Source organism: Daphnia pulex, chromosome 10 (genome assembly GCF_021134715.1).
Source record: "Daphnia pulex isolate KAP4 chromosome 10, ASM2113471v1".
In the NCBI taxonomy this organism is placed as follows: Eukaryota; Metazoa; Arthropoda; class Branchiopoda; order Diplostraca; family Daphniidae; genus Daphnia; species Daphnia pulex.
Genome location: NC_060026.1, coordinates 8,614,057 through 8,640,736, shown reverse-complemented (window position 1 = coordinate 8,640,736; position 26,680 = coordinate 8,614,057). Strand labels below are relative to the sequence as shown.

The window sequence follows — 26,680 nt, the reverse complement described above, 5'->3', positions numbered from 1 at the left end:
AGGCTTCGGGAGAACATGAACAGAGCTTGTTAAGGTTTCGTTATTGGCTTAATTATATTAAGCCATTATCATCTAGCAGGAATGTACCTAGTTATTATTGATGACATTCTTATGCTTTTTTTGGTGGTTCATATACATGCGTTTATTCCAGTTCGGAATTTTCTCCAATTATCGTAAAATTATTTAAAAATATTCCAAGATTGATTTACGTTTCCGACGTGTTGTTGAAATAGTGGATGATTTACCCATCCTCTCCTTCAAAATGTTAAAATGAGCTCAATTTGGAAAATTGTTCTTCCGCATTATAGCAAAGAATGAGCCCAACATTAGAAAGGTCAGCATCAAGAGCAAACAGGCGAGTAGGTGGGGGTAATAGTTTTGTTAGATGTACCAAATAGTGGTAACGTACGACCTCGTAATAGTGAAAATTTCTCTCTATGTTCACCCCGAAGAGAAACCGAAATCCGACAATTTGTTCATCCAACTAGAATTTTTCCTCATATCACTATCAGCTTTGAGTCTATTCCCAGGTGGCACACAGACTATGTTTCAGACCTGTAACAGGGTTGTTTTAACGGCCTGTTTTAGGTCGGTAATGAGCGCATATAAGTTAGCTGTTACAGCCTTGAAATACAGACTTTGTAAAACATGTCTGTTACAAATATGTTTGTCAAATTATATTTCAGAAATAAATAAGCTGGTCTGGGGTTTGAATCATCGACCTCAGTATTTACAATACAGTTTGCTATCCACTACACCATGCTTGCCATATAAAATCTGTATAATATCATGAATACTATTCATGTTCTCGTTTAATTGATAGTTTGACTTAGGATTTCTTTCTAAAACTGCTGATTATTATTCTAAGTCGCATAGTTTAGTATTATAACAATTATTTTTGAAAAATGTAAATGGATATTAGTAAATATAAATAAGCCATGTAGTTCAGGTTTGTTCCAGCTCTGTGAATCAGTTTCTTGAAATTAAGAAAATTACAAATGTATCTCAATATAGCCCTTTGAATCTTGGAATAACTGAAGTTAACCCATAATACAAGGAAGAAAGCTAGTATTATAACGATTTGAAATTATGCAACGATAACTTTAAAAACATTATTTACATGGCTGTTTACAATACAAAACCATACTTTGAAAACAAGTATCAGTTTATCATATTATCAGATATTTTCCTATTGTTTGTCTATTCTGTGATCCAAAGTTGTTACAAACTTGCTGTACTGCTCTTTTTCAGCTTGGTGACACAAGCTCTGTGAACCAAGGGTAATACAGACTTTTATCTATACCCTGTTGGAGGTAAGTGAGCCATAGATGTAAATATTAATTAAAACAGCCCTGTTTTATGTCCGAGAAGAGCCAGTGATACATGGAAAAACCAAATCTATGTATCCCATATCAAAACCAAGGTAGGTACATGTGTGTTTTACTTAGATAATACATCCTTGAAAATCAGACCTCATTCAGGTCTATTACAGATGTGTCTTTAGTATTTTTCCCATTGTATGGGAAACAGAGCAAAAACATAGTCTGTTACAGGGATGTGTGCTACCTGGGTTGAGAAATTCACTGAATATGTAGGAGACCCTTACATTTTAACCGAAACTGAGTCATCCCTAAGGATCCTCAAATGGGCTAATCCATGCGAAGTTAACTAATCAGTGTTGCGACCAAGTCAGGTATCTTGATTAAAATTCGACGTTTTGAGGATATCACATGATTAGATGAAAATCAAACGAATGGTGTTAAAAATCCAGTTTGGTCTTTGGATAAGAAAGCATATAGAAAATAGTGGGCAAAATGGGCAAAGTTTCATTGTTACAAAAATGTCTAGTATAAGTCGAAGCAAATCTCTAATGAATTCGACCAGCCCAAAACTTATTCTTTGGCACCCTGTCTCAGCTGAGTGACGACTAACATGAAGAATTTTTTCGAGGACTACCAAAAATAAATGGAAATGTAATGGAATACTTACATATTTTTAAAAACATTAAGTGAATTAAGGCTATATAGGAATGCAAAGGCCCCATTAAAGACTTTAGAAAGCAAACGGTCTTTGCATATTGTTTCTCAGAAACTTGAGTATTCCTTAACTGGTGCATCAGAAACTCCTTAAGAGATAACATAAAAAATGCAAGTTAATAGGGTCCTTGCAACTAATGGGATTTGATTTTAATATACATATAGTTATACACAGTTTTTCACGCAGATTCGCTTGGCATTTTTTATTTATTTTTAAAATGAACCTGATTGTGTGCAATTTCAATTTAAAGTTGGAATCTCCCATTTCAAAACGGACGATCCGCCGTTTTCTGTGGGAGGTTCTGAATTTTACCCATTTTTCAGATAAACAAAATCAAAATCAGAAAATTTAGTAGGATCCCCGTCCTTTTTATCCCCCTTGGCCTACATAGGGTTGAGGAGGGGTATCTCCCACATGACGATTTCTCTTTTACGTCGGGGAAAATTCAGTACCTTGGCGTACCACTCTTATTCATTCTTCTTTCGTCATTCTCGTCTTGCGTCGTTGGAGTCTCGGGGAGTGCAAGCTGTGTGATCTAAAGTGCGTTTTTCTTTGTGCGTGTGTGGTGCTTCTGGGAGTTTGAAATATTGAAATTTTACCATCATCTCCAAACCGACTCCCCAAACGCTAATTGGAAATCGGATCAAGACATTGTTTCACTACCACTTATTAATTTGCCATAGTATTACTTGTAATGATTTAAAAAGCCGTTTAAAACAGTTTTTTTGTTAGAGAATCACATTTGTTTAATTTAGTATTAGATTTTATTTCTATGGTTTCAATTACGATTATTCTACAATTGCCTAAGATTGCGCAGTGCTTTTATCTGTATTTATCAGAATTAAATCTTAAGATCTTATTATCTAGTATATACAATCAATACGAAGAAGCTACTACTCTTAAACGCTACTACGTTAAACGAAATTTGGTAAAAAAAAACAATTGGTAGTTAAGACCTTGGAAAAAAACTCGGTAAAAAAATACAAACATCGAGTTTAAAACGTATCGATTTGAGATCGTTTGAAAGATTGTCGATTATAAGATTCTTGAAAAACCTGTAGGGTTCCTTTAATATTGTGTTTTTTCATCTGGAGGATCCACAATTCCTTTGATTTGGACCTTCCCAGATCGAAACCCATGTCCAATGAACTCAAAAGCACCCTATTTTTGGAAAAAAAAAGTTGAATTCCAGTTTAATACATATTCACTTGCAAGGTCTTCAAATTATTACTTTCAAGTTGTTAAAATGGTTTTCTGTTTCATGAATATTGAATTTTAAGATTTAATTAATCTTACAAATGAAGTGTTGGGGTTCAAACCATCCATAGATCATGTGCTGAACAAGGAGAAGTTCTGGCTTTCTTGCTTGAAAAGTATTATTTTGCTGCATAATACGATCTAAAATGTGGCCTAGAAACGTAGTCCCACTAAAGAGTGCATGGGCTTCTGTCATCAAAAGTGAATCAAACAAAAAATGAGCTGATATTACCTCAATAGACATTGCTTTGGAAACTAAAGCCTATTAAATATGGGGAAGCATGTCCGAGTATGTCCTGTTAAAACATTTAGTTTAAGGATTGGATTTTTGGGTTATTTAAACTCTTTACTTTAGTGGATTCAATCAAATGAGGAACATTAGAACAGTTGTTCTTGGTCACCATTTTCAACTGAGCTAAAATGTATCTGGCTGCTCCCATCCATTGATCATATCTTGCACACGACATAGTTCAAATCCATAAAATTACCATCTCTTGGCTTGGGTGACAAAAAACTTTCAAAAAGTTTGTTGCCAACACCGATGGTTTTGATCTTTAGTAAATTTTTTAAACTCTAGAAACGTAAATAATAAAATAATAAAACGTAATAGAAAAATTTACGAATATAGACAATTTTACCATTGATAACGGGCCTCACGGCTTGGTCAACAATGGAAGCAAGAGTCCGTGGTTCACTTGCTTCGGGCACATTCGACCTACAACCTTTTATAATACTTTGTTCAGCTGGTATCACGACTTGAGTCGCCTGAAGCTCTGAAGAGGTAGAGCTATTATAATAATAGTTATTTAAACAATCGTAGTTCAAAATCTATTTCTAAGACCTAAATTTTTTCTAACTCTTTTTTCTACGCCCACAAATTGGGCGGGTTTATGATTAGGTCTTATAACCGTAGATGGGGACAAAGGCTGCGGAATATCGCGAATAGTGCCAGGGTGTGACGAAACATAAAATAAATAAATATAGAGTCGTTAGTTACGACCCTAAGTTTGAAAGCTAATCTTTTCGTAATTATTTTATTTTGATGGCTGAAAACAGAATGACTCACAATATTCTTTGTTTTCAGGCATCGTAGACATAGCACCTATTTACATATTTGCAAACCCTTTCAGCATTTCACAACATACACATGCCTAAAGAGTTATTGTGATATAATTCTACAATGTACTTCTAACAAAAGCTTGAAGTGTGAATACAGTATGGCTTGGGTGAATCCATGAAGCTCGTGTTTTTTTTTAAATAGTGTGATCGGTCAACAAATACACCAAATACTAGCAGTAAACTAAAAATATTCATGGTGGTCATGAAATTTGGGATCAATTTAATGTTTCCTACGTCAGTAGAGAAATCAGCCAATATCGTGAATCGTTCTTGAACTATATGCATATGCGTACAAATTACAATTTACAGTAAAATTGTAATTGGTTATGGTTGGCACGAATTTTCACATATTGGGAGACAGGCCTTTCCACTTTCTCAATACTCATATTTTACTTATCCGATCTTATCCCAATAGACTAAACGAGGTTTAATTTAAAATATCACCAATAGCCCTATACTACGTGTTTGATTGAAATAAGGAATTAGAAACAAACTTACCCACTGAAATAGGGCTATTTGTCAAAAGAGCTGATTACAAGGCAGAGATTGAATTAGATTAGATGGTGAATGTTGAAGTATAGCAACCGTCTAAGAGAACGGCAACGAATTTTGTAGTTAAACATTTTTTGGTCACTGCCGAAAACATCGGACAGGGAAAACGAATAAGGTTGTAAATCTAGGAACAATAAAACTAAAAAATAAAAAGAATCTGTCATCATTAATGCTTCGTAAGAAATTTTCATTTTTTTGCGTCTAATAAATTTAAATGAGTAGGAAAATAAACGTTTTCTGTGTCAACAAACCCGTCTTGATTATGAGATCCACCTAATTCAAGAATCGGCTCCAGAGGATCTATTCTCGGCACAGAAGAATAGTTGGTACTTGGTACATCACGACCATTCACTTGCATTGTTTTATGTTTCCTCACTTTTCAAGTATAACTATACTACAAATTGCAAATTGGGGTACACGAAAACTGCCCTGTTGACTACAATGGGAAAATGTCCAATTACGTAATTATTATTTTTTTTCATTTAACATATTTCAAAAGATTTTGTTTTAACAATTATGTATGTTAAATCGGCTTCTGGTGCGCTGACGTAACGCGTGTCCAAAAAGTAGAGATTTCGTCCCACACGAATTTCGGCTCATCTTCATCAAGTTGCTGATGCGTTCCCTTTTTTGTCTCAATGTTTCCGTTGTCATGGCCTTTGTAAACGTGCTGGATTCGAGGTTTATGTTACAGTCATATTTCAGCAGCAACTAAGGGTTATAAGGCACAACCCATCTGTTGTCTACTTCATAGACGACATTCCCTCTTTTCAACGGATGTTTAACTCCAGTGTCTCTTCTTCTATAAGTCGGATAGCCGTTGTCGTTGATGATGGTTCCTGTGATGAAATCTTTCGGAATCTTTTTGGTGCACCCTTCAACATCCATGCAAGAAGACTTTTTGTTGATGGCTCCACACGGGCCGTGGATCATGTGAGCCATAACAGCGGCGTAAAGTATTGGATAGAGGGACTTGTCGTGAATTTCCGCACTCATGGTCTTGTCCATCTGCTCTTATGCGCACATGATCAGCAAGAGATTGCCGTACATAAGGGAAGATGAAGCCTTGTCCATCATCAAAGTGGCAGACACGGCGACGGTTCTGCCAGAGCCCCGGCGATCATCATCTGCCGGTCGCCACCAAATGTGCTGGACGATCCTAGCGGCCGTCTGGTCGTCGTCCTTAAACTTGACTAACCGATATTACAGTTAGAAGAATGAATATGACTATGACTAACGAAAACCAAAACAAATGAAGAGAGATGGATTATTTTGCTAATTCATTCGATTGAATTTTTCGACGTGTTTTTTGTCTATACAAACAAGCAAGAAAACCCAAATTGATAATTATAATTCATTTTGATAATATATATTTTCATCTCTAATGAATCTGAACTGACGGACCTCTCCCAGCAATAGACACCAATTTGTTTGACCGTGTGTGCGTGTGTGTGTGAACAGATGTATATTTAAATTCCCTCCGCCCAATGACGTTTGAGTTCGCACTGCACGAAACAAAAAAACAAAAACAAACAAAACAAAAGCCGAAAAATCTATCCGCTATCACGTCTGTGTTACCTTCTCCTTTTTACTATACCACGCCCGAATGATTCTCTTATTTTCAACCCAAAAAGAGAGAAGGAGATGAAACAACGGGAAACAATGTCCTTTTATTTTACTGTTCAAGAGGATTGATACAACAACAAGAACAAAAAATGAAACTTTTTCGTCAAATGAAATTTTTATAAAACAAAAGGAAAAAAACCAAAAAACACAACTCGACAAAAGAAAATAAACGAAGCGCATCCCACACACATGAAAAATATCAGCACAAAAATTGAAACCCAGAAATATATATAAATAGTAAAAAAGGAATTCCAAATGGCAGAATAAAGAGGGTCGGCTGCTGCTGTTGCTGGAAGCCGGCCAGCAGGATCTGATCTGGTTTTCCCACACAGTTGTGAAGAAGAACGTTAAACGTGTCTATCTATCTATATATATATATACTCCCTCGCCGTGCTATATATGAAGAGAGAAACGAAAAGAGCCGAACGAATATCATCCAATAGCCATCGCTGTTGTTCTTTTGAAGGGGACACTGTGTGCCTTTCTTTCTTTTTTCTTTTGCCCGTTAATATTATATCTAATATTTCAGACTCTATACGATTGTCCATGTCTCTATCTGCTGCTGCTGTAGCCCCCGTCGATATATCTGTGAGTGAGAGTGTGTGGGCTGCTGTGTTGTCTGTCGGGTGGGCGGGATTTTCAAAAATACATAAAGAATGACGAAATAATGGCGGCCCGATACATACGATGCATTTGACATGCATTTACATATTGATTCATTTGACGTGCAATTCGGGAAATGTTATGGCGAACAAAAAGTCGTAGAGACACACACAAAAGCGGTGCGGTGCTGAATGTTTGGTATTTTACAGGCCCATTGATGTGTATATATATATGCGTGTCATAACTACTGTACATGATTTTTTTAATTATTATTATTATTCAAATTTTTAAAAAGAAAAATGTTTTTTTTCTCTCTCGTGGAAATAGAATTTCAACATTTTGCACCATTTAAATCTTACAGCGCATACGGTATATAATAAATAATCGTGTCGTCCGAATCATTAATAGGATGAATATTATGACGCATAGCGGCTTTAATTCGAAACGTTCGTGAAAGGCGTAGATGAGCGCAGCGCCTTTTAAAGTAAAAAAGTTATCGACGCCAACATGCTGGGAACAAAAAAAAAAAAAATAGAAAATATTTTCTAAAGGGGATGAGCTCCGAGAAGAAGAAAAGGAGGAACCCAAGCGAGCCGCAGAGGTCACGACAGTAGTGGTTGAACTGCGGGCTAACTGCGCGCGGGGCCCATTTATTGACATCCGACTTGGAACGAGATTAGATAAAAAAGGAAAAAAATAAATTAAAAAACCCACACGAAAATAAATAACAAAATTCAAACTGGAGAGGTTGTGGAGCGGCCGAGGGAGAGGCAAAGAAGAAATGCCTCCGGTAATATTCCATATCTGTCGAAAGAATTACTGGCTGCGGCCCGTCACGTGCCAAATAAGGTGCGTATCGAAGTTTTTTTCGGGAGAGAAAAGAAAATCATGTTGTTCGGCTATTTGAACGACACTCGGGTTAGGAGCTCGCAACTTGTCTTGGACGAACTTTTATTTTTCGAGTTTAATTTTTTGTTGACACGCGCGAACTTTGTATTGGGTTTATTTATTTTATTTTATTACACATAGCAACGTCGCCTATGCTGTACACTCGAAAAAAAAAAGAAAATAAAAAATGAACCAAATTTGGCGCCACTCGCAAGATGGCGTTGGAAACTAATGGCGCAACATTTCCGTATTTTTATATTTGAATATTCTTATCAATGAAAAAACCAAGGAATCGTTAGAAAAACTGGTGAATCAAGTTGTTTTTTTCTTCATTTCTGGTTTCTCTCCTGGTGTAATAATCCGGTTACGAGGTCAAATTGGATTTTTGTTGTGTTGTTTCTGACTTTTTTTCGATTCTCGTTCGACGTTGCCAAGTCGTCTCGGCCAGTTGGAATCGACTCCATCGAAATCGGTTGGTATTGTAATTTTTGAAGTTGCTGCGCAAGTCTCGTTAAAAAGTCCAACGGAAAAATTCTCTCACACGAAACACTGTCAGTCGAGAAGATCAGTTGGCAAATGTGCCAATTTGCCAGAGTTGTTGCTAAATCTAGTCATTCTGATCATCCCTGGCAGCGAGAGAAACGATTGAAATATCTTTGAAACGTCAAATAATCACCACTCCCTTTTTTGGTTGTGAGTTGTCTGCGGGAGTTTCTTTCTTTTTTTGGGGTACTGCTGCCCGTGTTTGTGTGTGTGTGTGTCTGTGTGTACGTGTGGGCACCTTGCATCTCTTGTTGACAAGCCCTGTTGGTCTATACACCTCTCTGCCAGGGGTTTGAGCCTCAGTTGGGTCTTTCATTTCTCATTGTGTTTACGTGTCTGGTTCGCGGTTCGCGCCAGCCGATGATGTGCAAACTTTTCAGTGATTATCAACCGAAAATCATTACCTGACTCTCCTGCCTTTGTGTGTCCATCATCTTAACTGTCATTTGAAATTTGATCCCATAACTTTTATCCTGTAAAATGAATACCGTACTTGACAAAGAAGATATTCTGGTGCACGCTGCAGAGTTTATCAAAGGTGGGTTAAAAATGATCCCTTTGACGATGAATTGAGTTTCAGCATCATCAGCATTTTTTTCTTCTTTGCAGATCAACTCTATTTCGCTACTCTGAAAGTGTCCATCAGACCAAAGTCCACGCCAGACACCCACTATTTCTGTATAGATGACCAGCTTGTGTACAAAAATTTTTATTCAGACTTTGGCCCACTGAACTTGGCTATGCTGTATCGCTACTGTCACAAACTCAATCGGAAACTCAAGGTAAAGAGGTCAATCCCTTTGTGCAACATCCCTGCGACTCAATCTCAATTGTAAATGATGCCCCTTTATTGCAACATGTGTTGTGGCGAAATATCTTGGTTGTCATGAAGAGAATCTGAATGAAGGTGGAGGGCAGTGTGGATTGTGTACATGATTCAGCTGTTGTCGCTCCGTAGTATGCATATTCATCTCTGATCCCCGAGGGCTCCATTTAAATACCGTTTCGTTGCGCACGTCAATTGGACATGATTTTCGATTAGATTTTATGCCCTCAGCGAAGGGAGTCAAGGGCAGACGGAGGTGAAAACAAGACTCGAAGGCATTGCTTGTAAAGCAATAATATTGGTAAAAAATGCTGACCCAAACATTGGCAACTGAAGGTGGGCATCATCACCAACATTTCCGTTGCCAGATGGAAGACAGCGGTTGTTAAGCGTTTCAAACGCTCTTCCTTCGCAACGGGCCAATTTGCCACACGAGATACGGGAATGTTGATAATAATTGAGGAGATGTGTTGAAAGATATTTTGAGCCTCCAATATTCGGACGACAGAGACGAAGCTTTCGCTGAACTGGGAAGTTCCGTTCTTCTTGCAGAATCCTCCAAGGGCAACAATGACCAGCTCCAAGTAATCGAAATTTCCGAAGTTCTCCTTGAGGTGTTGCGCCAAATCATTCTCGGGATCGCCGAGACGTATCACGTCGTATCACTACAGATGGTTCGACATTTTACTCGCCAACTTCACTAGATATTGAAAATCTAGTCTGCGATGGTTAGCTTGTCTTGGAGCCTGTCTTGGATGTTGCGATAAAAAGTTAAAGTAAGGCTAAAGTTAAGACCATATCCTCGACCTCGACTTGTTCCTCTAAATGGCTGGTTCGTTGTGGTAGATGAAGGGCGCTCTCTCCATGTTGGCTGGCTTGATGAAGAAGACGTTTTGGGGATGGCACCTAACCGGCCACTTCTGTCTCCTCGGTAGGCTCCCGATGAGCCACGGCCGCTACCTGTCGGGTTGGCACCTGATGGGCCACGGCCGCTACCAGCTCTTTGAGCTCCGGCCCAGCAACGTCCACTGCCTCTGTGTCCTGCCCGGTTAGCCCCTGTTGAACCACGCCCTCTTCCTCTTGGTTTGTTTTCCATGGTACTCGTACTCTCACTTAAATAACATTTGACAGCATTAACAATTGTTTTCAAACACGGAAATCCAAAATGTATCATTTTATAGAATTAGCAACATCTTTGCTTGGGGCGGTATGAAACAAACAATTTTATCGTATACTTATATGTGGCAGATGTTATAAAGACTAACAACTTTAAAATTAGAGATGCAACAAATTAATTTTTACGCATTTTTATGGTGTGAGGAAAATGTACAGTTCTTCGATAGAACAAAAAAACACAGAAGACACAAATTGTAAATACTGCCAGTGAATAAAACAGATAAAACATTGATAACTTTTATCGTTTACATCTTTCAAGAACTGTCGAGCAACCAGCGCCATTATTTTCCAAAAGCTATTGTTCTCTGCTCGATAAAAAGCATGCTTAGCTATCTTCGTTCAAAAATTCCATGCTGACGATGCTGTTTCTACTTCATGACTATATTGCAAGTATTCATTAAATCGATTTGTGAATTCTTACCTTATTAATAACGTAGGTTTTCACCGCAACTGCATCACACTTTTAATAAAATAACTGTTGAACGAAATCGTTCACCATCGACTACCGAAATTCGGCGAACTGATCAGTGCCAGCTTTTGTTCCCTACTGAGAATCTGACTCGTGTGTCAAGCAACGACTGCGTGGCGTTTCGCCGTCTCTGCGTCATCCAAATGTCGGTGTCGTAATACCCGAGGGCCATATTACAATTGCGTCAACCTTTTATGACCTTGTCAAGAAAACTTGTAGCCTAGAGAAAATATCGTGTAGAGTTCTGCTGCGTTTTTGAAATACAATGCTGAGTTTTATTGACGTTCACTAACTGGGACTGGGAATAATTATTGTAAGACGTCACCGAACGTCACCCAACATTCAAATTAAACTACATAACAATTGCAACCAAATATCGAATCATAATAAGATACATTTAAATGAAATTAACGTCGTAAAAAAATGCAGAATTTCTTCGTACACAACAACTCAAGATCTTCTAGACTTCGTGAACAAGCCTTGCGGCAAAATTCTCTGCGGAAAGAGGAATCGGATGCAGAGAGATCAGCTAGACTTCAAGATCAGGCACTGAGGCCAAAATCTCTGCGGAACGAGAAATCTGAAACAGAGAATTCTTCAAGACTTTGTGAGCAGGCCTTGCGGGAACGTTCTCTGCGGAAAGAGTAATCTGAGGCAGAAAAATGGGCTAGACAACGAGCGCAGGCAATATGGCAAAAAAATTGCGAAATAAGGAACTTGAATTAGAAAAGCAGGCACGACTTCAAGATAAGTTATTACGTCAAAATGCTGTCCGCGACAGAGAAACTGAAGAAAATAATTTTGCTCGACTTTGCGATCAGTCGTTACGTCAAGAAGCTGTACGTGGCAGAGAAACAATAGAAGAAAGATTGGAGCGTGCTATCGCTGATAGATTCCTTCATCAAGTAAATCTCTTCGAGGAAACTGAGCAAGATACCGCAGAACGACGCAAACAGCAAATGGAAGTTATGTTTGATTATAGAGCGACTGAAAATGAGGAAGAAACAGCTGATAGGCGTGAAAAGGATAGGTTGCAAACAGAGCTACAGCGAGAACATCAATTTCAATGAGAGCTAGAAGAGGAAGAACTGCGAGCAAGAAATGCGCTTCAACATGCCGAAATTGTTCCCGTCGAAACCACAGAACGCGAAGCTTTTCTTCGGGAGATGCACCTTGATCGCATCCGTGCTGGAAATCGGCGAACGCATTGGATAGCTTGCAAAGACATTGTTGTAGAGGATCGAGTTCATTTGCTTGACATTAGAGATTTGACTACGATTTGTGCTGAGTGTGACGCCAAACACTTTGAAAAAAAGATGCCAAAAGATAAAAAGTTGGAAAGCGATGCTGCGGAAAGGGAATAGTGATTATTCCACCTTCAAAGCCATGTCCGCAACCCTTGGCCAGTCTCTTGCAAAATCAGCATCCAAAGTCCAAGCAATTTTATGAAGCAAATTCGAAACTACAACATTGCTCACGCTTTTGCTTCGCTTGGAGCCAATATTTCTCCACCATCAAACCGAGGCCCCTACTGCTATCGAGTTCATGGACAGATTTACCATCAAATCACTCAGCTTGGTCCAACTCCAAATCCCAGATATACAGATATGTATTTTTTGGACTCGGGCAAGTCACTGATTATAGGGCAAATATCCAGGCAATGTCGGGTTGTTGTAGAATATTGATGGAAGAATTGGACGCTATGCTTCGAGAGAAGAATCCGTTCGCCTTGGTTTACAAGATGATGCGCCAAGTTCTTGAAGAAGAATACGTTCAACGCCAGGTCGCAAATCTTCCTCACTACACTGTCGTCATTATCATCACTTGTGATAGAAGAGATGTCGACAAGCGGCGCTATAACTGCCCGACGGTCCACGAGATAGCAGTAGTATTCAAAAGCTCTGATGGAGCTCCACCATCAAACAGAGATATTCGTGGCCATCTCTATATTCCCGTCAGAGTCAGACGATTCATCGAGATTGACACACAAAAGCCCATGTGTGATCCGATGTGTTATTCTCTGCTATATTCCCCAACGGTGAAGATGGTTGGCATGCTCACATGAATTATAACACCACCAGTCGGAGGGAAAGAGATGAAGCAGCAGCAATGGCAATGATTGTTGAAGAGGATGAAGAGGAGCAGATTGATCCCCTGTGGCCCAACCCTAGAGTGTTAATTCGTGAAGAAGTCGCCGCAGCAGATGGCAATTCTGAGATTGAAAATGAGCGAAATGTAGAACCGGAACCAGCTGAAGCAGACGAGAACGATGATCAACATTCGAACAGGAACAGAGGCCCACGCTCAAGAGTGACGCAAGCCGAGTTCTACAGTTCGATCATGTCAGTCCGCAGTGATTTCAATATCGTTTTGGCCGGTAGTGCCCTCACTCAGCAATATTTTGTCGATTCTTACGTCAATACCAAGGGGAATCGCATCAAATACCTCCGAGAACACCAGGCAGAGCTGCGTGTTTGCAGTACATCGGTCTGATGGATTATACCAACAATTTTCGACGAAAATCCCTCACGACGGGAGGGAACGTTGTTGTCGTCATCACACCAGAACAGAAAATATCCTGGTGGGGTTGACGTCAAGTGAGCCAATGTTGAATTGAATAATAAACATGATCCCAGTTGATTTCTCCAATTGGAAATTTCCGCCATAAATGCTGTTGATTGGGTCACGAAAATGTTGTGTCTCTCACAAAGCGGTCAATTGGCAGACGCCCGGCTCTCTCTAATATAGACGCACGATAACCTTGATTGCTATATAGACTTTCAATTTGCTTGTCAAGCAGGAAGATGAGTCTCTCTCAGCTGCTGTTGCGGTTGAGAATAATTAGACTAGCTCAAATAGACATTCGTCGTGAATAATTCCGACCCAATTTCCCATCGGCAACAATCAGGAAATTTCACTTCCTGTTCAACTTAAGGGACTCGCCAATCATCATCCTAGAAAATATGGACACAAACCGCAATATAAACTGAGGTAGTACTGCATAACACAACAGACTCGACCAATCGATCACTTCCTTTTCGCTCTATTTTTCCCCTCACCGGCGGGACTGTTGGCCTAGTTTGATTCCAGCTCTTATGTGTGCATACTATAATGATGCTAATCATCGGGGCAGACCGGTTTGTACACTCTCGTGGGACAAGAAAAAAGGGAAACGTTCGAGGTCACAGACTGCTGCCGTCTGCTGCCGAAAAAATCACCGATTTTTTGGGAAAATAAAATGTTGGAAATTATTATTGAATTTCAGTCTGGAAACGGAAACAGGATCCCAGATTCATCAGAACCTACAGTAGGCACCAAAAGTGTTCGGACACCCGAGAGAACCTTATGGGAAACCGCTGTTTTCGCAAGGCGAAAAAGTGGTCAAATTTTCATTCGATGTGAATGAAAATTTTGTTCTCTCGGGTACCAGAAACAACATAAATTTGTTGTAGAATTTTAAAATAATGGGAAGGGTAGGTTTTTGTCCGAGGAAAAAGTGCCCGGACAGTAGAGAGGCCCATATGTAAATGGGCTTACTTTAGGTTCAGATTGTGACTCACTGGGCAATGCTAGAGAAACGCAAACGGGTCTTAAAAAAAGATCTGCGTTTCTTTTATGGCACCCGTGAGTCACGATTTTTTTAAACAATAATTATTCTTTCCCTATCCACCCTCAAAATTGATTTCGTTCAGATCTCCACTTCTGAGAGCTGTGCACTGCTGCCGGGTCTACGGAATTGCTTACTCTCCCCCACGTTTTTCTGAAACAAAGGGGTTAAGTAGGGACTGGGGGAAGAGTAAGCTGGACGTTTTCGACTTGTACGTCGCTATGTCAACATGCCAATTGCATTTTGGCGTCTAGTAATTTATACAGTCTTGGTACTCGTCCGCTCACTGTCAAATTCGTGTTTGACGTCTAAATAATCAAAGATATAGTCGCGAAAACATACTGCACTATAAGAAAAGTGGCCACTCAACAGTTTCCGTTTGGGGCGGAATGTGGCTTGGTGGCGTTACCCCATTAAGTCGAATTGTTGGAAATATGACTGCTGTCCAATATGTCAACATCTTAAAAGGAATTCTTGTCCCTAATTTAACTGATTATTTTCCGCCGGGAGAAGCTGTAACGTTTGTCCAAGACAAGTAATCGAAACATTTTTACTCAAAAGAATATCTACTAATTTTCAATCTTATTTGCAGTTCCAGCATACACAGAGCGAATAGAACGCGGAATTGGTTGAACGAGCAAGCTCGTTTAATAGCCCTTGATTGGCCAACAAAACGGGCCGACATGAGGGGTTTATAACCCAAAATGCACCACCCCTTTATGTACATTTCCCTGCCCCCTGGAACTGGCGCCAACTGTAACCGCTTCGCCGAGCGAAAGTTGGGGCAGTTGCCATGCGTTTCTTATGGCACTTCAAAAAAAGGGCCTTGTTTAAAAAAAATCACAAAAAAACGCTAGACCTTAGCCCTTATAGTTTTTAGGAAAAGTTGAAGAATAAGTTCATCTACATTTTAAGTACTTTAATTTGTAATTTAGTTAAAGTTTAAGGGTATAAAAAATAAACAGAAAAACGGGAAAATTTCCCCACAATGTCTACCACTAGAGAGACTCATCATTAGGAGAAAATTTTGCATTTAGTATGTAATGCAATGTCATGTACTACATCAAAAACTTCACATTCCCTCAGAATCGGTGACACTCGTTATGTCTGGATGTATACAATTTCTCGTTGCATTTTTAGTTGGTGGCCAAGCACTATAATGTAATTCACATTCTCAAAAAGTTTTATTGATTGGCCTTGTTACAAAACTTGGGATTTCACAAGAATCTGATGAACCCGAACTATAAAATCGATTGGCAAAGTTAAAAAATGAGACTTGTATTTTACTCTCCCAAGATTACGTTTCCTGGTAGCCATAGTTAAAGAAACAATGTTTGCGATCCCTGTTTTAACAACAATCAGTTGAGTAAAAGAAAAAATAATTTGAATTTTAAATACCAGGTCTGAACGAGATATCTGTAATTATGATTTTTCCAATAAGAAAACCAAATTTTGGAAATTAAACCTAAGGTTTTTTTTCTTCTTTTTCTTCTTTTTGACTGCTGTTTTTATCTGTTTTTCGTCGCGTGATGCGTTGCCAAATGCATTTTTTTTTTGTGAAAAAAGATGACAAATGGCGTACACATAATTATATATTTCTAAAAATAGCCATCTTAAATCACGTAAACTTTAATGTGGTACGCATCTCACATTGAAATAAAATTGCGATTGCAAGCATGATTTATGACCTTCACATGTTTCAAGTTCATAAAAGTAAGGAAATGGTAAGAAATTTTTAAGTTATTTTAGAGAAAGGGGACAGAGATAGAACGATTACAACTCAGTATTCAGTCGAATTCATTAAGCAGTACTACACGTGTTTCACAAAGTGCTAAAATTGGAATTCGTTCTGCTTCCATAAAGCCAACATTCCTTAGTTATCAAAATGGTTTTTTGGTCATGAAATTTACTTGACTATGAATTTACTGAGGTTGGTCGCAACGAAGTGATTCCACAATGTTGGAAGTCGAATGAAGGAAAAGTTGAACGAAAGATCCTCAAGGAAAAGTTCGTAAAGGTGAATTGCTGAAAATTACTTGGCCTCAACATTCCATACACCAAATTTCCGCACACTGTAAGTTTTTATCGTTTACGTTTTTATAGTTCTCATATAAATAAGATGTGGTGCGATGTGATTTCCAAGAGTCTTCTGAATCTCAGAGTGTAACATAAGCTAAATCAGGAGAAGAGGAATTTGGAAGTCTTCATGGGAAACGGCGTTCAACTCAGGCTTCATGTGGAAATAGTATTTTACACAAATCCCTCCAACCTTGGACAGCACAGATAGTGAGATTCAGTTCGTTAAGCCGCCTTCCGTCCCACCAGAAAGTAAGTTCGTCCGGCTCCGAATGCCTGTTCAAGTTTCTTTAGACAAAAGTGCGGAATCTGAGGAAGAAGACAATCATATGTCCAAGGCGAAGAAAACTAAAGGTTCCCCTTTAAAATTCTTTTATAACAACACAGCTATTAATTTCCATTATCCTGCCATTTCAGGTACGGATAATGTAACAGAGACAAAAGGGAAACAATCGAAAAGAAATGTCATAGTTGAAAAAGAACCCGAATGTGAAATGTGTTGCCTCTACTCACAAGGAAAAATTGTTTATAAATTACTTAAAAGGTAACTTTTTTCGCCTTGGTCTTAGGACAACAAATTTTTCTCTGTTATTCATATTTGATTCTTTACTCTTGGGCATTAAACGTTATGTCCGAACTATTGCAGAGTATGTTGTTGATGTGAAGCTAAAACAGCGAGATCAATGGAAAATTCTCGTAAGTCTTAAAGATCAAGAACGATCATGCTCTCAGCAACGATTCAAATGATGCTGAACCTAGTGGTCATCAACGGCGCCTTGTATTCAATAAGGATTTGACTATGCCATCTCATAAGATGGAAGATTAATTATTTGAACCACAATTTGATAGGTCTTAAATAAGGAAAAATTGTGTAAGCTGCCGTGTGTCTTTGAATACCATCAATGTATTATAAAAATGAATCTCTTTTCCTATTAGATCACTGTGTTTAGAGCGTTTGGAGGTGTCGACATAAAAAATAATAATGTGTCAAACGTTGGGCATGGAGGGAAACAATGGAAGATTCCATAATGGTTGAATTCACATGGGCTTGCCAACTGAAAAAAGGAAGCAAGAAAAACTGCCGAAAACCATCTTCGTTAAATTATTTCGTTTTCAGCATTTATGTTTTAAATAGTTTTTTTAATATAGTTTTCTTATCGTGATTTTCTTATATATATACATATTGGTCCAATTTTTTATTGAAACAGAGACTATGAAATATGGTGATTTTAAGGACGTCAAATTCTTACACTAGGGGGTATCCGCCGTGATTACGTAAGAAGAGTGGGAGATCGTGTGTGTTTGCCTGTTACCGTAAGCTACCGGCTTATTTGTTTTTGTTAATTTGTGTTTGCGGAATCTCCTGGCTGATTTATTTTTTAAAATGTGTGTTTGTGTGTGGAGTCAAAAGACGGATTTTTTTTTGAATGTGGGTGTGTGTGTGTGTGGATTCCCTCCGGCGAATTTCTTTGTTTTATGTATGTGTGTGTGGATTCCACTGGCGGATTTTTTTTTCAATGTGAGTGTGTGTGTGGATTCCACCCGGTGAATTTTTTGTTTGAATGTGTTTTTTGGCTTGCTGGAGTAAAACTCCCGGGTGGCACTGGGAGTTTTTTTTTTTAATTGAAAGTAGTAAAACTCCCGTTGCTAGAGTTTTTTTTAAATCGAAAGTAGTAATACTCCCGGGTGACACCGTGAGTTTTTTTTTAATTGAATATTTATTTTTGAATGTTATTTTGAATTTACTAACAACTTCTAATTTAATTTTTTAATCTGACTCTATCTCTGCTTCTGCTAGTTCTAACTCCCTCCACTGTTGTTTGAAATGCTTACGGCTAACCGGCCCCAATTTCTCTAATAGTTCTGCAGACGTATTTTTTTCCCTGGTAATCTTTCCAAGCTTCCTTGAGCTCACTCTACCATGTTGTAGTATTTGTAAGGAATATTTTTATGTTTTTTACCTTTGCTAAACTGCTCTAATGCTTGATTTTGGGACAACAGCTTTGCCGTGAAGTCAATTTTTCTCGCTTCTTTTTACATTTGATCAGATTCGGGGAATTATTAGCCCCTTCCAGCTTTATTGAGTTATGGTAGCCTAGTAAATCCAAGCGTAATTCAGATTAGTTTCTTATTTCTAAACTTTACTTCTTACCTTCACCGTTGTTGTTTGTTCGGTGATGTTGCATGCACATAGACCAACTGCGTGGTGGCCAGACGGTGCTAGTAATCCAGTACAAGCTTCACGAGGAGATCGCTGTTGTTGGGTTGGCTCCTGGTGTAAAGTTTACGCAATTTCACTATAAGATGTATGTTGATGTATCAGATGTATCTTCTAGTTGCATTTCTGTGCGGTTCCAAAGAGGAAATAAGCCAAGTCCGGAATGACGGAAAAGTCTGGAAAACCTGGCAGGGAACAGCAACCGACTTTTTCTCGTTACGTAACTAACAACGACGTGAATGGTGCACTACAAATTATTGAACGAAACTTGTATATCAACTATCTAAATTTTGAATATTATATTCACAACGACGAATAATATATTCCCTCAGATTATTAACAAGATATAATTATCAACGGGATAAAGTTACGAATGGGTCGTTGACTTGCTGTTCTTCCACTCCTCCTTTTCTCTAAAAACCAAAACACGAGTGTCGACTACCGGGCAAATCTGCGTACTAAACGAGAGGAGCTAAAACACCTACAAAATTCGAACACCAGTCAGCTAATTTTTTGTATCCTTGGGGGCTTGGGCCTTTTGTGAAAACAAGTTAGACAATTGGAACTTGGAAGTAGCTTTGCCAACGAATTCGAATGAAAATTGGCTAATGATGTCATTATTTGGGACAATTGAAATTAGATTTGAAATTAGTGTATAGGGGGGCTTCGAGAGCAATACAAGTCCTGCGTAGAGCAACAGTTTGATTGCTGTAAGCTATCCAACATTATCTCTGCGTTTAAAATTTGGCAAGAAGAGTGATATCAGACTCGCTAATAAGGGTCCCGACATCTCCATGTTTAAGTCGAAAAGTTTTATTTATTTATTTAACCACTGTTAACTCTGACCAAGATTACTCTCTGTCCACACTTGACATCTTAATTCAAGACTGAATATCGAATATTGAGTCAAAACAGAATAATCGAGTTCAAATGGTCGGTCATTAACATTATTAAATCTAATAAAAAGAAAACTAGTCTTAAGAAGTTAAGATCATTCAAAAGCGGGTGAATGAATCTGTAACTCATTACTTCAAAATGGTTATTGAATAATTTGCAATGCATGTCGTCTCATTCATTCAGCTGATAGTAACATTGCGCAATAATACAGTTCGTTAACAACCAGAAAGAATATTAAATGGCTAACCTATATTGTTAACAGTAATTTAATCAGTGTAGAGATTCGATCAATGTAGAGATTCGATAGAAATTTCACTTCGGGGCATACGGCTGCCGTCGTTTGTAACTCTGTATCGTATGTATCAATACGACAAACGACAATTAGTCTTGTAAACATTTACATTATCTAAAAATATTGGCTGGCGATGTCTTTTTTTTTAGAATATTGAACAATGACTTGAAATGAGATTAAGAGAGCTCCGTGAGCAATAGAAGTACTGCGTAGAGCAACAGTTTGATTGTTGTAAGTTTACCAACATGATCTCTGAGTTATATACATGACAAAGAATGTGATATCAGTCTCGCTATTAAGTGTTACGTACTATCCGTGTTTAAACTGCAGAATTTTGCATCATCATGAATTATCATCATAAAGAAATTTGGATTAAGGATCGGCATTGGTATACATCTGTAAAAATGTACGACATGAATGGAAAATTTCATATCTTCGAAGCCAATGCCGACGGTCGGTATTAATCTTCCATAATATATGGAAAACAACTAAAACTATTAAGGTGGAATCATCCGGAAGCAAGTGAATGAATCTGTAACTCATTATTTCGAAATAGTAACTGAACGAGATACAATGCATTTCGACTCATTCATTCAGCTTGTAATAACATCACGCAATAATACAGCCCATTTGTCCAATTAAGGAAATAAAATTGCTAACCTATTTTGATAATAGTAAATCAGCGTAGAGGTTCGAATAGAAATATCACGTAACTAACAATGACGTGAATGGTGCACTAAAAAGGTTGCAAATTATCATATGCAACTTTTAGATCAATCTATCTAAATTTTGAATGTTATAATCACAACGACGAATAATATAAATAATCTACTGGAGATCACAGAAGCACGACAGCCACTACAAAAACAAGTGCACAGAAGAAGTCAAAAGGTAACACGGCAGAAGTGATCTACTCTTATGTGGTGCATATTGAGCCCAAAAAAAAGAAGAGTTGGAGGACCTCCACTGAACTGGAAAGGCCCTCGTCCTTCAAGTGAATGCGAAGTAAGTTTCAAGTAAAATAAGTAGTTGTGTAGTGTGTAAGCATTCTAATCATTTCTGCTACCAGGTTTTTGTTGAAAAACTTCCATTGAACGTGTTGGAAGACGACCTTATGCCACTATTACAAGATATCGGATACATGTGGAGCTTTCGCCTGCCTATGAACCCATCGACGAATCTCAACCGCGGTTGTGCGTTCATCCGATTAACGGCAAAAGGAACGGGGGGTGGAGAAACATACTTGATATTGAACCAGTTCCATAAACAAATCCGGAAAGGAAAAAACATTTATAAAGGTTCAGTGTAGCAGAATTTTTCATTCTCAGTCGAAAACTAAAGAAGGGTACTGTTTTTTTTTGTACTGTTAGGTGGGTTTAGAAATTTGATAAAGATAAATTACTGGGACGAGCCACTGGGTCGTTATCGTAAATCACCTTTAACATGAAAGGGAAAACGACGTCAGAAACCCGACTCGGAAATCTTTCAGTGTTCAGTTTCATTGAAGCCACTGTCTTTAATGATGCCGTATGCATAGGGCTTAATGGCTCAGTTGAGGTATATCACATTTTAAAAAACTAATAAACTAATTAATTTCATCAGCTAGACCATTCTTCTTTCCAGGAAGCTGGATAATCCAACAGCCGTGCCGACGAACTCAAAAACTCGTTCGTTGCTCAAAATTGGTCTGAGGACAACCCAGAGAAATGTGAAGTGGCACTGCAACTGCACCGCAAGATTCGCTAGGTAAGGAGGCCCATCAACTCCCGGAGGTACAGTACCGTCCAAAACAATCCGAACAACATAAACGCCACCTATCAGTCATGCGGGAACTATGTTAGGCTTTTTCGTCCTATTTTTTTTTTTTTTTTTTTTTGAGGGGGGGGCTAGGAAGAAAGCAATGGTGGGAAGAAAGAAATAGGAGCAATAGGCACTGGTCATGTCTTCCCCCCCCCAAAAAAAAGAAAAATTATGAATGAAAAAAGACAGGCTGTCCAAATCCTTCAACATAAAGCGGTAAAATTGAAAGGTACCAATATGTTGCTTTGAACTGGTAATGAATTTGTAAATTCGCGTATATAACTAATATCTATACAATTCAAGCAGGTAAATACAAAACTAGCATATAACCAATTCTTATTTTGAAGTAGTCTAACTTTAAAACTATCTAGGCTGAAAAGGGTAAAAAGGGATTGATCATTAAAAAAACAGATTGAGCGAATATTTATGACGTCTGCTCTCTATTTACTGATAATTCAATATCACCGTGACAAATTAGTTTCAATCGTCCCTGTCATTACAAATGACCGAGAAGGAGAGACCACCATAAAAAGATTGTTGGATCATAAAGACACAGAAATTTTATATTTATATTTCAACTAATTCATTCTTCCGTACCTATATTTCAAAAATGAGCTATTCTCTATCGATTGGAAACTAAAAAATTAGGTCTATATTTTCATTTTATGGATGTGCCACATAGGGCATTTAATATAAGTGATGCTTTCATAAACATTCTGAAGTTCTTTGACATTTCTAAAAGGTAAATATCAATAAAAAACCATAATCAGGTTGCAATAAAATATAGAATAACTTTGTTTTTCGTAAAAGGTAAAATCAAATTTTAAAGTTTTTACTTGATTATAGAATCATTTAAACTTAAGTTTGGAACTCTAAAGAAGCAACTGAATGCATGAGCAATGCGGAATTACTTAAATTATACCAAGTTCTTTTTGTTTTTAATTTATTTCTTGTAGATATGAATAATTGTTGTGTGCCACATTATGGCAGAATCAATGAAACTGGAATAACCCTGACAGGGGTATTGCCAGACAAAATTCGAAAAGCCTATCTGGCAGCAAGGAACAAAATTCATAAATATCATAACCTCGCCAATCTGTCACCAATATATATTCTATTTCCATAGTTATAGTTCCGCGTTTCAAATTAAAATATTTTCAGGAATCTGTTTACCTCACCGATTTTATTGAAGAAGAGGTTCTAAATGGATGGAAATACGTGGAAATATTACAAACCAGAAGCAGAAGTCAGCCTCTCTTGTTAAGTCAAGCAATAGCATAGTAGAAAGACTCTATCATCAAATTTAGGGAAGAAGTCAAATTGCTTCACCCACACACGGTATGAAAGAACTCGATAGTGATTTGTCGGAAGATACTGTCAGTTATGACTTAGAAAATGTCTTGGACGGTTGTGATGGAAGGTGGTGCTTCATAACTTTTTCTTTCCTATTTTTTCCCCTTGATCAAGTGTTCCAGTTGAGATACCTACAATGAAGTTCCAAATTGCTCTACAATGAAGCCTGAAACTGTCAAGATATCTTTGGAATTAAAAGAATATTTGACTGAATAAATTTCCTGAATCAGTACATCGAGATATAGTTGTTTTCGTGTTTTTCTTTAATATATTTTGGTTCATTTATCCACGATTCGGTTTGAACGTTTTTTTATGAACGGTATGCTCTCGGTTTTCTTCAGTACGGTATCGGTACAGTTCTAACTTAACCTATTTTACATAACCTAACTTACCTTACCTAAACTAACCTATTGTAACGTAACGTAACGTAACCTATCCTAACTAAAAACTGATAAAACTGAACCTAAACCGAACCTGTGCAGTCTTAAACATGTATCACTACCTGCATTTATTGAAAATAACCACATGTTAAACATAAAACACTTTTATTTTCAGTGCTTTCGCTTTTCATTTTTTTTTTTTTTGCTCTTTGCTCTATTTATTAGGGCTTCAGCTTTCTCATCTCAGGTAAAACGGAAAAATAAAACATTGCCTGACGAGCCCTGTTTGGACATCTTACATACAATTTTTCTCTTTAAGTTGGCAATATAACATCAAAAATTGACATCTACTTATTTTCAATTTGATATTATAATTTCAAAATTAAATTTTGCTACAAATTTAACCCCAATTTGATGTAAAATGTTTGTTTAAAAGTCTCTCGAAAATATAGGCAAAATTTAGCATTGTTTTGACATAAAATTAACATACTTTTTTGTTCAATCGACAATATTACATCAACAATTTGCCTCAAATCAATATTAATAAGACATTATAATTTATAAAACAAATTTCACTAGGAATTCGATGTCAATTTGTTGGTTAATTTTATTTTTAAATTTCGCCTTCAAATATTGGTATAAATGTAGCATAGTTTTGAGGTTTGACATCATCAACTTAACATCTATTAATGTTCGTTGTTAAATTGACAATACAACATCACTAATTTACGTCAATTTCATATCACTTTAACATTTAATTGAAATATCAAATTTAATTACGAATTTCAATGAAATTCGTAATTAAATTTGATGCATGAAATTATTTCATGCATTATATTCGTCTTGTCAATTTGATATAAATATTTTGTGTAAAAATTATGTCAGTAATTGAAATCAAATTGAGAAATTTTTGACACAAAAAAAATTATGTTTCACATTTGATATCATATCAAAGTCAAAATAAAATCAATGTATAATATGTTGGCATTAATTTGAAATTTGAAAATCAAACCGATAGAAAAATGATATAAATTTAACATATTGTGCAACATGGGTACACAGATTTGAAATCATTCCTTCTATTTTCAAATTTTCAATCATTTTTTTATACAGGAAATAACACAGGTTTTTTATTTTTTAAAAATCACTAACTTTTGTGGAGAAAACCTAAAACAACAGTAACCCAACTCAACCCACTCTACCCTAGTAGACGTTTATAGTATTAGAACTATATCCAGTTGCGTAAATGATCGATGCACTAGAAAGTTGGATAAAGTTATCTATTGAGAATTTTGTGATATCATCCAAGGTCGACATCACTGCTTACCTTGCAAATCATTTTTACGGTTCTTTTCGGACCAATTGATACTGGAAAACGAATTTTACTGATCACATTCAGAAGCGACATTTTACAAAAAGAACATCAGAGGTAATTTAACACATAAAACAAATTTAATTATGGAAAACACCGTTCTTATTGTTGTTTGAAATTTACTTAGCAGATAAGGAGAAGCTAGGATGATTCCGACAAGGCTTCGAAGAAATTAATTGATTTGACAGAGGATGGATAACAGGTTAAAGAAAACAATCTGGTATAGGCCCTATATACTTATCTTTTAAAATTCTACAATTTTATAATAACTCGTAAAACAATTATCCGTGATTTCTGAAGGACAAGGAGGAAAATGTACTAAAAAAACAATGCTGAGGTTAAATTCCTTAGCAAAGTTGATGAAGACGATAGAAAAAATATAGAAGATTCTGACAAGGATTCTGACCAGCAATCGAAGAATTCTGAAATTGAGAAGGAAGACTTGATTGAAGGTCAATGATTGGATCAAATGGAGACCAAGAAAAACAACAATTCAAAATAAACCCCTAAACGTCACCATATCCTTCTTTAATGGAGAAAAAGATGATACGCGGATGGATGCGCTCCAAAAGTAAAAGCGAATGTGGCGAGTAGCCACTTCACGCGAGAATTAATGAGAACCTTTCATTTCTCTTAAAAGTCATCTAAGTGACTTTCCAAAGTGATAACGATGACATTAAGGAATACTATAGCCTCTTACTTCTTCCACTAAAAAGTTTATTGGACTTCGAAGAGATTACATAAAAAGAGAGTGGTTCAGATTTACGATCTGAATTGCCTTTGGAAGAAAGGACAAACGGGTTAAAAGTAGAGAAAAACGAAGGATCGTGGACTGCAACGCCATCAAGGCCTGTTGAGAAAAATATTTGTGTTAGTGGTATGTAACTAATTTAACCTCTGTTGTTTTTCAGTCGAAGTAACTTCACACAAGCAGTTCAAAAGCATAAAAAACCATGTGAAAATCGTGGAACATCTCAGAAATGTCAAAAGGCCCGTCATCTGCTATTCAACGAGCGGCAGCTCAGAAGTATAGTGATACGGGCGATGACTATTTATTAATTTAAACTTAAGTTGCAATGTGCTGTCGTAAGGTGTAATTTTAAACGCAAGTAATTAAATTATTTGTTATTTCCAGAAAAATATAAAATTCAACCATTATTAATTTATTGAGAAAAAAACCTTGCTTGTGTGTTTGACAGCTGTTTGCTGAGAAATAGTTTATATTAAAAATATATCTTGTAGCCATGCTATTTAGATATCGTTGATAACAGGACAAAGATTTATTTTGGTATCTTGTAGATATTCAGATATCGTTTATATCTATAGCGTTTCACACCTCATGTACGAAGAGGCGAAAAACCGAATCATCGTATGGTTAGTTATTCCTACCTAATTTATTTTCTATATTTTGGGGGAAAAGATCAATTTTTGTGTTTAATTGGCGGACTTTTCCCCCACATAAAACCCTCAACCAAAGAGACCTCCCCGTCTCTCCCAGCAAGCCTAGCGCCTCAACTTCCCTCCTCAGCACTTCTAAAGCCTCACCCCATCCCGACTGGCCAAGCCTCGCCAGTACGCCGCTATTTTTC

General features: G+C 37.3%; 1 long non-coding RNA gene across 1 annotated transcript; it reads left to right on the top strand.

The window, feature by feature from the left end:
* Window positions 1-8,308: 8,308 nt before the first annotated feature.
* On the top strand, window positions 8,309-9,623 carry LOC124205992. Its single transcript, XR_006879526.1, has 2 exons — window positions 8,309-9,163; window positions 9,235-9,623. It is a non-coding gene; the product is annotated as an uncharacterized LOC124205992 (long non-coding RNA).
* The last annotated feature ends 17,057 nt before the right edge of the window (window positions 9,624-26,680 follow it).